Source organism: Loxodonta africana, chromosome 2 (genome assembly GCF_030014295.1).
Source record: "Loxodonta africana isolate mLoxAfr1 chromosome 2, mLoxAfr1.hap2, whole genome shotgun sequence".
Lineage (NCBI taxonomy): Eukaryota > Metazoa > Chordata > Mammalia > Proboscidea > Elephantidae > Loxodonta > Loxodonta africana.
In genome coordinates, this window is record NC_087343.1 from 203,086,402 (window position 1) to 203,097,690 (window position 11,289).

At 38.3% G+C, this 11,289-nt stretch overlaps 1 pseudogene; it reads right to left on the reverse strand.

The window, feature by feature from the left end:
• Positions 1 to 408: 408 nt before the first annotated feature.
• Positions 409 to 2,918, reverse strand: LOC100655602 (olfactory receptor 2T2-like; annotated as a pseudogene).
• Positions 2,919 to 11,289: the final 8,371 nt, after the last annotated feature.

Genomic DNA, 11,289 nt, shown 5'->3' on the forward strand with positions numbered 1-11,289 from the left:
ATGGGTTTCATTCTCAGGCAGCCTAATAGGAGTATGAGTCACTCACTATTATACTTACCTTACAAAGGGAAAGTTTGAGCTCACTGAGGTTAGTCACCTAACTAAAGAGTGACAAGTCAGGTCTAAAACTGGGGTTTAATTTTTCCGAGTTCAAGGCTCTCTTCCTGCCTCATCCCTACAAACATGCTGTATGATTTCAGGGCCACATAAAAAAGAAAAAAAATTGCCTTCGACAAGTGAATCTTTATTTAAATTTACATATATTTTATTTAAAGATGAATCTCTTTATTGTACATGTATAAATGATTGGTAGCAGTTTTTTTTTTTTTTTTTAGCAGTTTAAAGTTCAAATTCCTGGAATGTTACACATATGTCGTTATTGATTTGCTTGTTTTAATATAAACTTACTTGTCAACAAAACTCATAAAAACTATGGTAAAGAAAGTTGTATTTTTGTTTTCATATATTGTAAAATAGTCAATAATGCTGAGGTGTCCTGTGCTATGCCCAAGACTGTATTATGTGGCATAAATTTTCATAACCTCAAAAACTTCATTTTACTGGACAACACAACTGCTATTCATAACCTTCCTCAGAGCCTCCGCCACCTCCTTGATCCTCAAGCTATAGATGAGGGGGTTTAGCATGGGGGTGAGAATGGTGTAGAGCACAGAGAGACCTTAGTCCAGATCTGGAGTGTGGGAAGACCCAGGCGTCATATATGCCACTATGCCTGGCCTCAGATACAGACTCACCACAGTCAAGTAGGAAGAGCACATGGCCAGGGCTTTTTTCTCCTCCTCAGGAGAATTAATTCTGAGAATAGTGAGAAAATGCAAATGTAGGAGGCTGTAATAAGAGATACCAAACCAAACCCACTGCCCTCGAGTCATTCCGACTCATAGCGACCCTACAGGACAGAGCAGAACTGCCCCATAGAGTTTCCAAGGAGCACCTGGCAGATTCGAACTGCTGACCTTTTGGTTATCAGCCGTAGCACTTAATCACTATGCCACCAGGGTTTCCGTAATAAAAGATAGTGGCATGATAATAAAAATGATGCTCATAACCACCACCACCATTAGGCAGCATCAGGATGGCAGGCATCTCACAGAAAAAGTAGTTGACTTCTCTTTTCTCACAGTTGGGGAAATGCACCGAGTAAATAGTTTGTGCCAAGGAATTTAGCACAGATGTGATAATTACTAAACTCTGGACGGAGTAACAAAGCTATAGCCTTTCCTTTTGATAGCTCATGACTTAATAGCTGTACAACTCTTCTTACCTCAAATCCAGGACCCAACAGCCATCTGCAGACAGACACTGGAACTCATAATGGTTGGATATCTCCGAGGGTTACACACAGCCACATAGCGGTCATAGGCCATGAGAGTCAGGAGGATGCATTCTGCATCAGCTAATATCAGACAGAAGAACTTCTGAGCACCACAGCCAACATGGGAGATTGTTCTGTTCTCAGAAATCGGTGGCCATCTTGGGATCTGTGCTTGAAACATAGGCCAGGTCAATGAGAGAGAGCTGACTTAGAAAAAAGTAAATGGAAGTGTGGAGCCTAGAGTCCACCCAAATCAGGAGGACAAGGGTGGCATTTCCTGCAACTGCAATGATGTAGATGATAAGGATGATGGAGATGAGAATGCTAGAGTGTCTGTAACCAGGAAAGAGCCCCAGAAGAATGAAATCTGACTGCTGTGTTGTATTTCCTCTCTCCAGAGCTCAAGAATTCTGACTGAACAAAAAAAAATACTGGGGAGAAACCAGCCAAATTGTTAAATTTTATAGTCTGGTGATTATTAAAAGATGTGTTTAGATCAAGTAAATATCTCTTTTATCAGATTCTAGGAAACTATTAAATTCTTTATTTTATTTATAAAGTTGTCTACCAACTTCTAATATGTGCAACTGCATGTACAGTATTTTTACATATTCAGCCATAGAGATACTCTAAGAAATTCTATGATCATAATGTGTAGTCACTTGGATGTAGAATCATACATTGTTGAACTGGAAAAATTCTAGACAGCCTCTTGTTTGTGCCTGTTTTACAGATGAAGAAAAGTAGTGATGATGGTTGTACAACACGATGAACGTAATTAATGTCACTGAATTGTTCATGTAAAAAATACTGAAATGGCAAATGTTCTGTTAGACAGAAAAGATAGATGATATATAGATAAATGATTGATAGATGATAGGTAGGTAGGTAGGTAGATATAAAAAACCAAACCAGTTGTCATCCAGTGAATTTTGACTCATGGTGATCTCGTATGTTACAGAGTAGAACTCTGCTACTTAGGATTTTCAATGACTGTGATAGTAGATGACCAGAACTGTCTCACCCAGCACCTCTAGGCGGATTCAAACTGCCCACATTTCAATTAGTAGCCGAGTGCTTAATGGTTTGAGTCACCAAGGGAGAATATGTGTATGTACACATACATACATATACATATAAACACACACACATACACGTGTGTGTGTGTAAATATAAATATATTCCTACATATATATATTTACCACAATAGAAAAATAATAAAACTTAAAGGAAAGGCAGTTTCAAGCTAAAGTCCCGGTATTAGGTATCTTGTGTCAGGATCAAAATATTCAGTTCTTCTAAAAAAGCCCACTGATAATGCTTATGTTGCTAATATGTGGAGAGTTTAAATAAAAATTAGTGTGATAATTACTTTCTGGGCACGGGAATAAAGCTATAGCCTTTCCTTTTGACAGCTTGTAAGTTGATAGCTATAGAAATCTTCTTACCCTCTGTCTGGCCTTTCTGGGTATGTAACTAATGGCAGTTTATGTTTGATAATGTAGTGGATCAGGGCACAGATCCTGGAAAGTGTCCTGTAAAGTGAGGGATGAACTTCTGTCTTCTCACTGATTATTGTCATTTTATCAATATGACCAGTCAGCGTAGTCCAACCTAGCCGCAGTGACTGGCATTTTTCATTTGACCCATTTGAATGCGTTTATTCTGCTTTTAATGACTCAGGTTACAGTGAACTAAATACCAGATTCCCATTGCCCATAACAGGGAGGGCATGGTAGAATCAGACACTTTCCCAAGCTTGGTAGAAACTCACTGGGTTAGCAGCACTAGCCTCCTCAAACTAATTTTCTCTAAATTTTCATGCTGTAATCCCTGCCAGCCACACCTTTTTTTTACTCTCACCACTTTTCTACTTGTTATTTCCGACCTATTTTTCAGGGCTCAATGCTACATGAAGCATTCCCCATCCTTGTCTGTATTGGGTGCCACTGCAATGTGTCCCATAAGATCTCTGTTATAACACTTGTCTCATTGTAGTGTAATTGTTTTTTGATTGTCTCCATTACAACCTGTAAGATCTTTGAGGGAAGACACCATATTTTTGTACTTCCAATACCTATCAAGGCACCTGAGACAAAGAATGAATAAAATTATATTATTTAAATTCCCTATGGTTCTCTCTGGAAACCCTGGTGGCATAGTGGTTAAGTGTTATGGCTGCTAACCAAAGAGTCAGCAGTTCAAATCCACCTGGCGCTCCTTGGAAGCTCTATGGGGCAGTTCTACTCTGTCCTATAGGGTCGCTATGAGTCGGAATCGACTCCACGGCACTGGGTTTGGTTTTTGTTTTTGTTTTTTTCTTTTGGTTCTTTCTAACCCCAGAATCCAAGTGCGACCAGAATGCCTTTGAGGGGCAGAGGGTCCCAAATCCTTGTGGTGTGCTCCTTCTGCTGATCCAGTGCCTATGTTATCATTACTCAGTCCACAAAGATGCGTTGAGCCCCCTCCTGATTTTCTGGATAAATGTATTTGTTGTTTTTCCCTGCCTGCCTGTGGGCAGCTCACAGTGATTTTCAGGCATAAACTTACTTTCTAAAATGAAAGGAATATTATGTAAGAGAAGAAAATAGGATAAAATGGCTTATTTGCTGATGCTGTGAAAAATACTCAAAGATCTGATGTATTATTAAAGTATCTGATTTCATCCAATAGTTTAAAATTCCATTAAGTACTAGTGAGACAGAGGCTTTCTACACAAACTCAGTAGCAAAACTACTATATAATGGCTCAAACTATTACTTTTATGTTTAACCTATTGGCTGCTGTGTATCTGAAACTTGACTGAAGTGATGTCTGCATAAAAGTGATACCTCTGCCCAACTCCTTGATAATATGCAGACCACAACTGATAATTTGGCTCAACACTGAGTGCAGAACCATCCATTAGTAATTTTCACACTTGAATAAGCATATGGCAATAAATAACACATCTACTCTAATATTCTATAACCAAGAGGAGAACTATGCTACTGTCAATATGATGCACTAAATACTCATATAGTTGGTAAATGGATATAGAATTGAAAAAATACATATTCTTTATTAGATATTATTGATTATATATTATTAAAAATATGTATTATTACATAAGTTTATACTTTTTAATTTGCATCCTTAAAACAAAATTGAAAGACTAAGTCTTTGACATATATTTGGTCATTTTATTTGAAGGCGATGTCTATATAAAGTAGAAAAATGTTAAAATTTCAAAGTTCTATTAAACAGTGGATTAATTGATCTACATGACATAAAGAAATAAGCATGTTCCTTTTTTAAATAAATTATTTTGCTAATCCAACTAGAAGTTTTGAAATTGGTTAGGCAAAAGTTGTTCAGTGATTCACAGATTCATTCATGTAGATATAGCTGAAGTAAACAAAGCTGATCAGGGAGCAAGCCATCTACCCAAAATACTTAAAGTACCCAAACTCTTATTTTTTTTTTTTAAGTCTTTCTGAATTTAGACTATGATTGTGTCCCATTATTTTAATGAATTCTTATTTGCTTTTTTGATAACGGTAATCTCACACACTTTCTACTGTATGAATTAGCTTTTCCAATATAATCCCAAAAACCCAGTGCTGTCAAGTTGATTCCAACTCATAGCGACCCTATAGGACAGAGTAGAACTGCCCCGCAGAGTTTCCAAGGAATGCCTGGCAGGTTCAAACTGCTGACCCTTGGGTTAGCAGCCATAGCACTTAACCACTATGCCACCAGGCTTTCCTTTCCAATATAATAAAAAACAAAAAAATTTTTTTTTAGCTACCTTAAATTCCCGTGTGTTCTGTTGTATAATCACTTTCCCTTCAAAATAATTCAATCTTCTTTCCTTTCAGGACTGTGCAGCTCTTTGATGTGTTATTTATCAGACAAAATTTGAAGAGTTGGTTTTGTTCTAAGGAAATGGTCCCCTCTGTATCCACAGATCACAGTGGCTTGGACAGGATATCATTGGGTAAATTCTTCGCTCATGTTCTTGGGATTAAATATGTGGCTTGAATACTAAAACTCTATCTCACCACATAATCCAGGGACCAAGGGTTCTTGGGGATGTGCCCTGAGGGAGCCTTGTCCCCAGACATTAATTAGTTCTAGACTCTGTCTTCCCTGATGAATAATTAAAATTGTTTGGAAAGAAAAATGTTCTCATCCAATCTTCTACTTTAGGGAGTCACTTGTCTCCAGTGATTTTAGCTATTCCTAGGATATGCTTTCTTCTAGACAAAAAAAAGAGAGCGTTGTTTCTGCTATAACCAATAGGCTCCTATGAAACACTTATGAAAACAATTCCCTAAAATTTCAGATTTAGATACATAATTGAACTGGTTGCTACCAAGTCAATTCCAACTCGTGATGACCGCGTCTGTGTCAGGTAGAACTGTACTCCACAGGATTTCCAAAGGCTGAGTTTTTGAAAGTAGATCACCAGGACTTTCTTCCTAAGCACCTCTGGGTGACTTGAATCTCCAACCTTTCAGTTAGCAGTTGAATGCATACACCACTTGCACCACCTAGAAAACATAATTAGAAACTGTAAAGCCAAAACTCCTAATGAGGAAATAATGTAAGAACCTTCAAGATTAAGGACTCACTGGTTAAAGTCTGGCTCTTAATTCAGGGCATATGTATGTTTCCAAGAAGGTGGTTGCCAGGAATTTGTTATGAGGTGATTAACTGATCTATGGCGGTATCAGGTAATCTACCTAAAATATGATACAGAAGAGAGTATCTTAAAAAGAATAAAAAATGAGTCTCCTAGAGGAAATGTGCTTAATCCTTCTCTATTTCTAGTGATAGTTTGGATCAATGACTAATAGATATACAAAGACAACACTTTTTGGGATTATGCCTGAACTAGACTTATTATGTCTCTTTCCAAAAGACTTTGGGTTTATATTTTTAGATGATTTGAAACTCTTTTTCTCTGTATATAATAACTTTATAGCACATGTTATAGTGGCTGCAACAATGGGCTCAGGCATAACAACAATCATGAGGATGGCACAGGACCGGGCAGTGTTTCATTCTGTTGTACATACGGTAGCTATGATTCAGAACTGACTCAACGGCACCTAATAACAATAAAAATAGTGAAATATACTGACCCCTGGACATGGAGGTGAGGATTATAAAGAACACAGATGTAGCCTGGCCACAGCTTTGTTTCTACCCTTAGGGGAGTTGATAGAGAAGATAGTGATGTGGTAGGGGGCCAGGATGAAGGCAAGAGGAATGATATGACCATTGACTTTATCATAAATTCAAAATTATTCTCACATATTATCCTAATTTCAAGAATAAATGATGCCCATAGTTCATTAGTCGTTACCGAGGGTGGGAGAGAGGGAGAAAGAGTGAAAGAGGGAGTCATTACTTAGGGGGGCTCTGAGCTTATGTTAAGGGTGATAGAAATAATTGGAAATGAATAGTAGTGATGGTTTTGCAACATGATGAACATAATTAATATCACTGAATTGTACACGTAAAAAAAGGTTAAATTGACAAATGTTTTGTTTTATATGTATGTGTATATATGGAAACCCTGGTGGCGTAGTGGTTAAGAGTTCGGCTGCTAACCAAAACGTTGGCAGTTCAGATCTACCAGGCACTGTTTGGAAACTCTACGGAGCAGTTCTACTCTGTTCTATAGGGTTGCTATGAGTCAGAATCAACTCGACATCAATGGGTTTGTTTGTTTTTGGTATATATATATGTATATATTCTACAATAAAAAAAGAAGAAATGATGCACCTCTTTGTGACACAGAAAGACATATATATATAAGGTAGACAATGGAAACCATAGAATTCAGTTCCACTTCCAACTTAGAAGCCCAAATCCATCATCAGGCAGGCCTTACATTCATGGTGCCTAGGGAGCTCAGAGCACAAAGTAACAAAATAACGCATCTTCTTTATTCGGGTGACACTTTAAAGGGTAATCAATATTTTCTAGCCCATGGAAATCTGCAGAGTGAATGTAGGTACAAATTTGCTGCTTCTCCCATGCATGTAATAAAAATGGATCTTTTCCCCTTAATATGTATCAAAATAGAGGATTGCCTTTTTTCAATTTTTGAAGTAAGTTTGTTTATAATGCTCTTTTTTTTTTTTGCAAGGAGAAGATTTATTATAATTCTTAGTCATTGATAGTTGTTGTTATTAGGTGCCATTGAGTCAGCTCTGACTCAAAGTGACCCCACAGGACAGAGTAGAACTGCTATATACGGTTTCCAAGGAGCAGCTGGTGAATTCAACCTGTCTACCTTTTGGTTAGCTGCCGAGCTCTTAACCACTATGGCTCCAGGGCTCCATAATTCATAATACTCATAGAAGTTCTCTCAGCTGTTATGTAATCTTTGAATAGAATAATTTACTTTATTTTGATTTTGTAGGTGAATATTTCAGAAAAGGAAATTAATCAAGGTTCTTGGCTGAGATGAGCATGAAAAGAAGATATTTTCTCATAAGAACAAATGGAAAAAGGAAGAATAAAGTTGAATTTCGAGATTACAGGTGCTAAGAGCAAGGAGTGGGGGAAGCACTGGGTGTGATAAATGGTTAGGCCCTCGGCTGCTAACAGAAAGGTTGGAGGTTTCAGTCCACCTAGAGGCACCTTAGAAGAAAGGCCTGGCAATCTACTTCCAAAAAGTCAGCCACTTTGAAACCCTATGGAGCACAGTTTTACTCTGAAACACATGGGGCACCATGAGTCGGGATTGACTCAACAGCAACTGATAAGTGCAAGGAGACAGTTGTGGGATTCAGCTCACACTGCCCCCATGACACCAAAACTGGAAAGTTGAGCAGACATGTGAGGGCACTGGATGCATGGTACACTTCTGAGTACCTGGAAGATGTGCGGGATCTGGAAATGTAGATTTCTTGCAGCTGAGAGAAGAGCTCCTCAAACAAGAAGACACCCTGTTTTTCCCCAAAATAAGCAACTGAGATGGGATATTTCAAAGTGGAATTTTGTAGCATTTTCTGTTTCTGCATGCACTATGTAAACGAAATATTTATTTTCTGTCATGTAATTCTCTTTTAAAATTCTCTTTCTTTGGAAATCCTGTACTGTTGTATCTGATGTCTTGTACAATTGAAGTATATTGATTCTTCTAGATGATGTCGAAGATTAGTCAACCAAAGACAAAGTCAAATTTATTGACTCCATGCATCAAGGGAGGGCACTACAAAGAAGCCATAGAATGCCACTCTACAAAAGGTAGGAGGGAGGAATCTTTTGTACAGTTTGCATTCTCACTACAGCATTCTGAAACGGGCCTAAGAGAAATGGGGAGCATTTCTGAATTGACTGCTGTTTCTGGGGTAGGATTACGAGAAGTGAGGATTAGCAAAATATTGTGACTCCACAAAAGTGTCTACATCCTAATCCCTGGAACCTGTGAATATATTAGGCTACAGTAGAAAATGGGAATTAGGGCTGCAGGTGGAATTAAGGTTGATGATAATCAGTTAACCTTAAAATAGGGAGCTTAGCCTGATTTTCCAGGTGGGCCCAATGTAATCTCAAGAGTCTGTAAAAGTGGAAGAGGCTTCTGTAAAGGGTGATGGGAAATTTGGGGAATAGATAATGGTGATGTGTGAACAACATGATGAACGTAATTAATGTCACTAAACTGTATATGTAAAAATATTAAAATGGCAAATGTTTTGTTACATTTATACTTACCACGATTTTTTTAAAAAGTGAAAGAGGAATCAGGAGAGTGAACCAGAGAAATGGCAGCCTAAGAAGGACTCTACCTGCATCACTGGTGTTGAAGATAGAGAAAGAGACTATGTGCCAAGGAATGTGAGTGGTCTCCGGAAGCTGGGAAAGGCAAGGAAATGGATTCTTTGAGTCTCCAGAAAGGCGCACAGCCCTGACAACACCTTGACCTTAGCCCGGTGAGATCTATGTTCGACTTCCAACTTACAGACCTGTATAACTACAAGTTGTTTTAAACCACAAAGTTTGTGGCCATTTGTTAAAGCAGCAATAGGAAACTAATACATATTTATTGCCATTGTGAGGCATGGGTTGCTTAGCCATTGGGTATCTCCAGTAATAAATAGTAAAGCAGGCCTGTGAGCAATTGGTAATAAAGCAGTAGAGGGTCACGAGAGGGTCCTTAAGGTATTTTACAGGTGTTTTTTTTAGCAATCATTGGGAGGAACAATGCTTTCTGTGTGCATTGCAGCTCTATTGTTGTCTGTCCTCTCAGCCTGATTAACTACAGGGCTGCTTTTTTCATTTCCAGTCTGTGCTGACTTTCATTCTTTTAGTTCTAAAAAATATTTTCACTCTTTTAATGGCATATTTTTCCAAAAATGCTGTTTCTGAGTGAAGACTTACACTAAATGATTCATTATTCTCCCTAAAAATAACCTTACAAGATTCAGTGACATGATTTACCTACAAGTATTTGATGTGAGAATAACTGAATTTTCTAGATTGCAACACCTAAACCCTACACAGCCTTTTATAGTTTGTATTCTATACTTCAAAGAAATTAAACTCTATAGCAGAGATGATAAAAATATATTTATTTACATTTAATCCTTTTAGACTGGATGGAATAAATATTGACAGGGATTTACTTTGTAATTTTGCTGGTAAAGAACCACAAAAAGTGAAGAAGTCTGTAAATATAGGAAAGTTTTATTGATTTGCAAGCTTATAAATTATAAAACACCAACATGGTAGACATATTACAAACTGTCCATCCCAGCCAGTTAAGTATATGCACGTATCTTTGTGACTGTTTTCAACGATTTGGAACTCTAGGTCTGAGACATTAGTCTCTTTCTCCCTTTACACAAACTAAGCTCAGCAGGTGTGTTTGGCCTTAGTGAGGACTGATACCTTTTTCCACCAAGAGCCACTTCTATCCTGACGATTTATCTGGCTCATTCTGGATTTGGTGCGTCATTTCAGAAATACACTGAGAATTTTCCCAGAATATCTTAGGGGCTGTGAGGAGGGGAATCACTAGGCACCCGTTAAATCAAGTCATTGGCACCAGCTTCCCCAGAACAAGTTTTCCCTCTGTTTTCTTGGCGCTATCCTCTTACATTCAGCTCCTTGGCCTCCCCCCATCTCACTCTTTTCCCAGTATCATAGAGTGGCATCATACCAAATATTTTGGAGATACACCTTCCCCATCACAAGGACACATTCCCAAGTCGCAGAGGCATACGGCAGTAAATCCTGAACAGCGATAACATCCCCAGATAGGTGAGCAAGGGCAGCACATGACATACCGTGTGAGGTTGCTGCAATTACCTATACACAGATGACTTACATCAGACTCACACAGTGTTGACCTCAGAGTAGTTTGTTTGTTTGTTTGCCAATACCTAAGAATGTGCAGATCTTATATAAAAATCTGTATCTCCGTTATTCTGGGAAAATAAGAAGATTTGGCTGTACTCCATGCCTTGGCATGCACTTCTTAAACACTAGCTGGGCCTCAGAGCAGAGTATGCACCCCGAGTATACACCTGGTTCACTCCGGCCTCTTGTGCCCAGCATTAAGGAAGAAAGGCTGTGCCAATTCGTCAACCTTATGTGGCTGATTTCTTATATCCAGCCAATTTATCTCATTTATCTAATTAGATCCATAAACATTAGAGTTCATGATCCATAAGGTTAAAGCTGGATCCTGGCACAAGTGTGAAATTGCTAAAGTGTTTCTTAATCTTTTACTTCCCTCTGCCAGTTATATTTAACCTCAACACTTATCTGTCATTTCTAGAAAAAAGAAAAATGTGGAGTTTTGTTATTACCAGTACCTCCTAAATTCTTTTGCAGGAAAAGGTTAACTCAGCAGGTGGGGGTTGCTAAAACCCTGTGTGTTCCTGAGAAAGGCTTGTCTTCAGGACTGACCTTTGGCCAGCTCCTGGGAAATAATCTCTGAGCCCTTG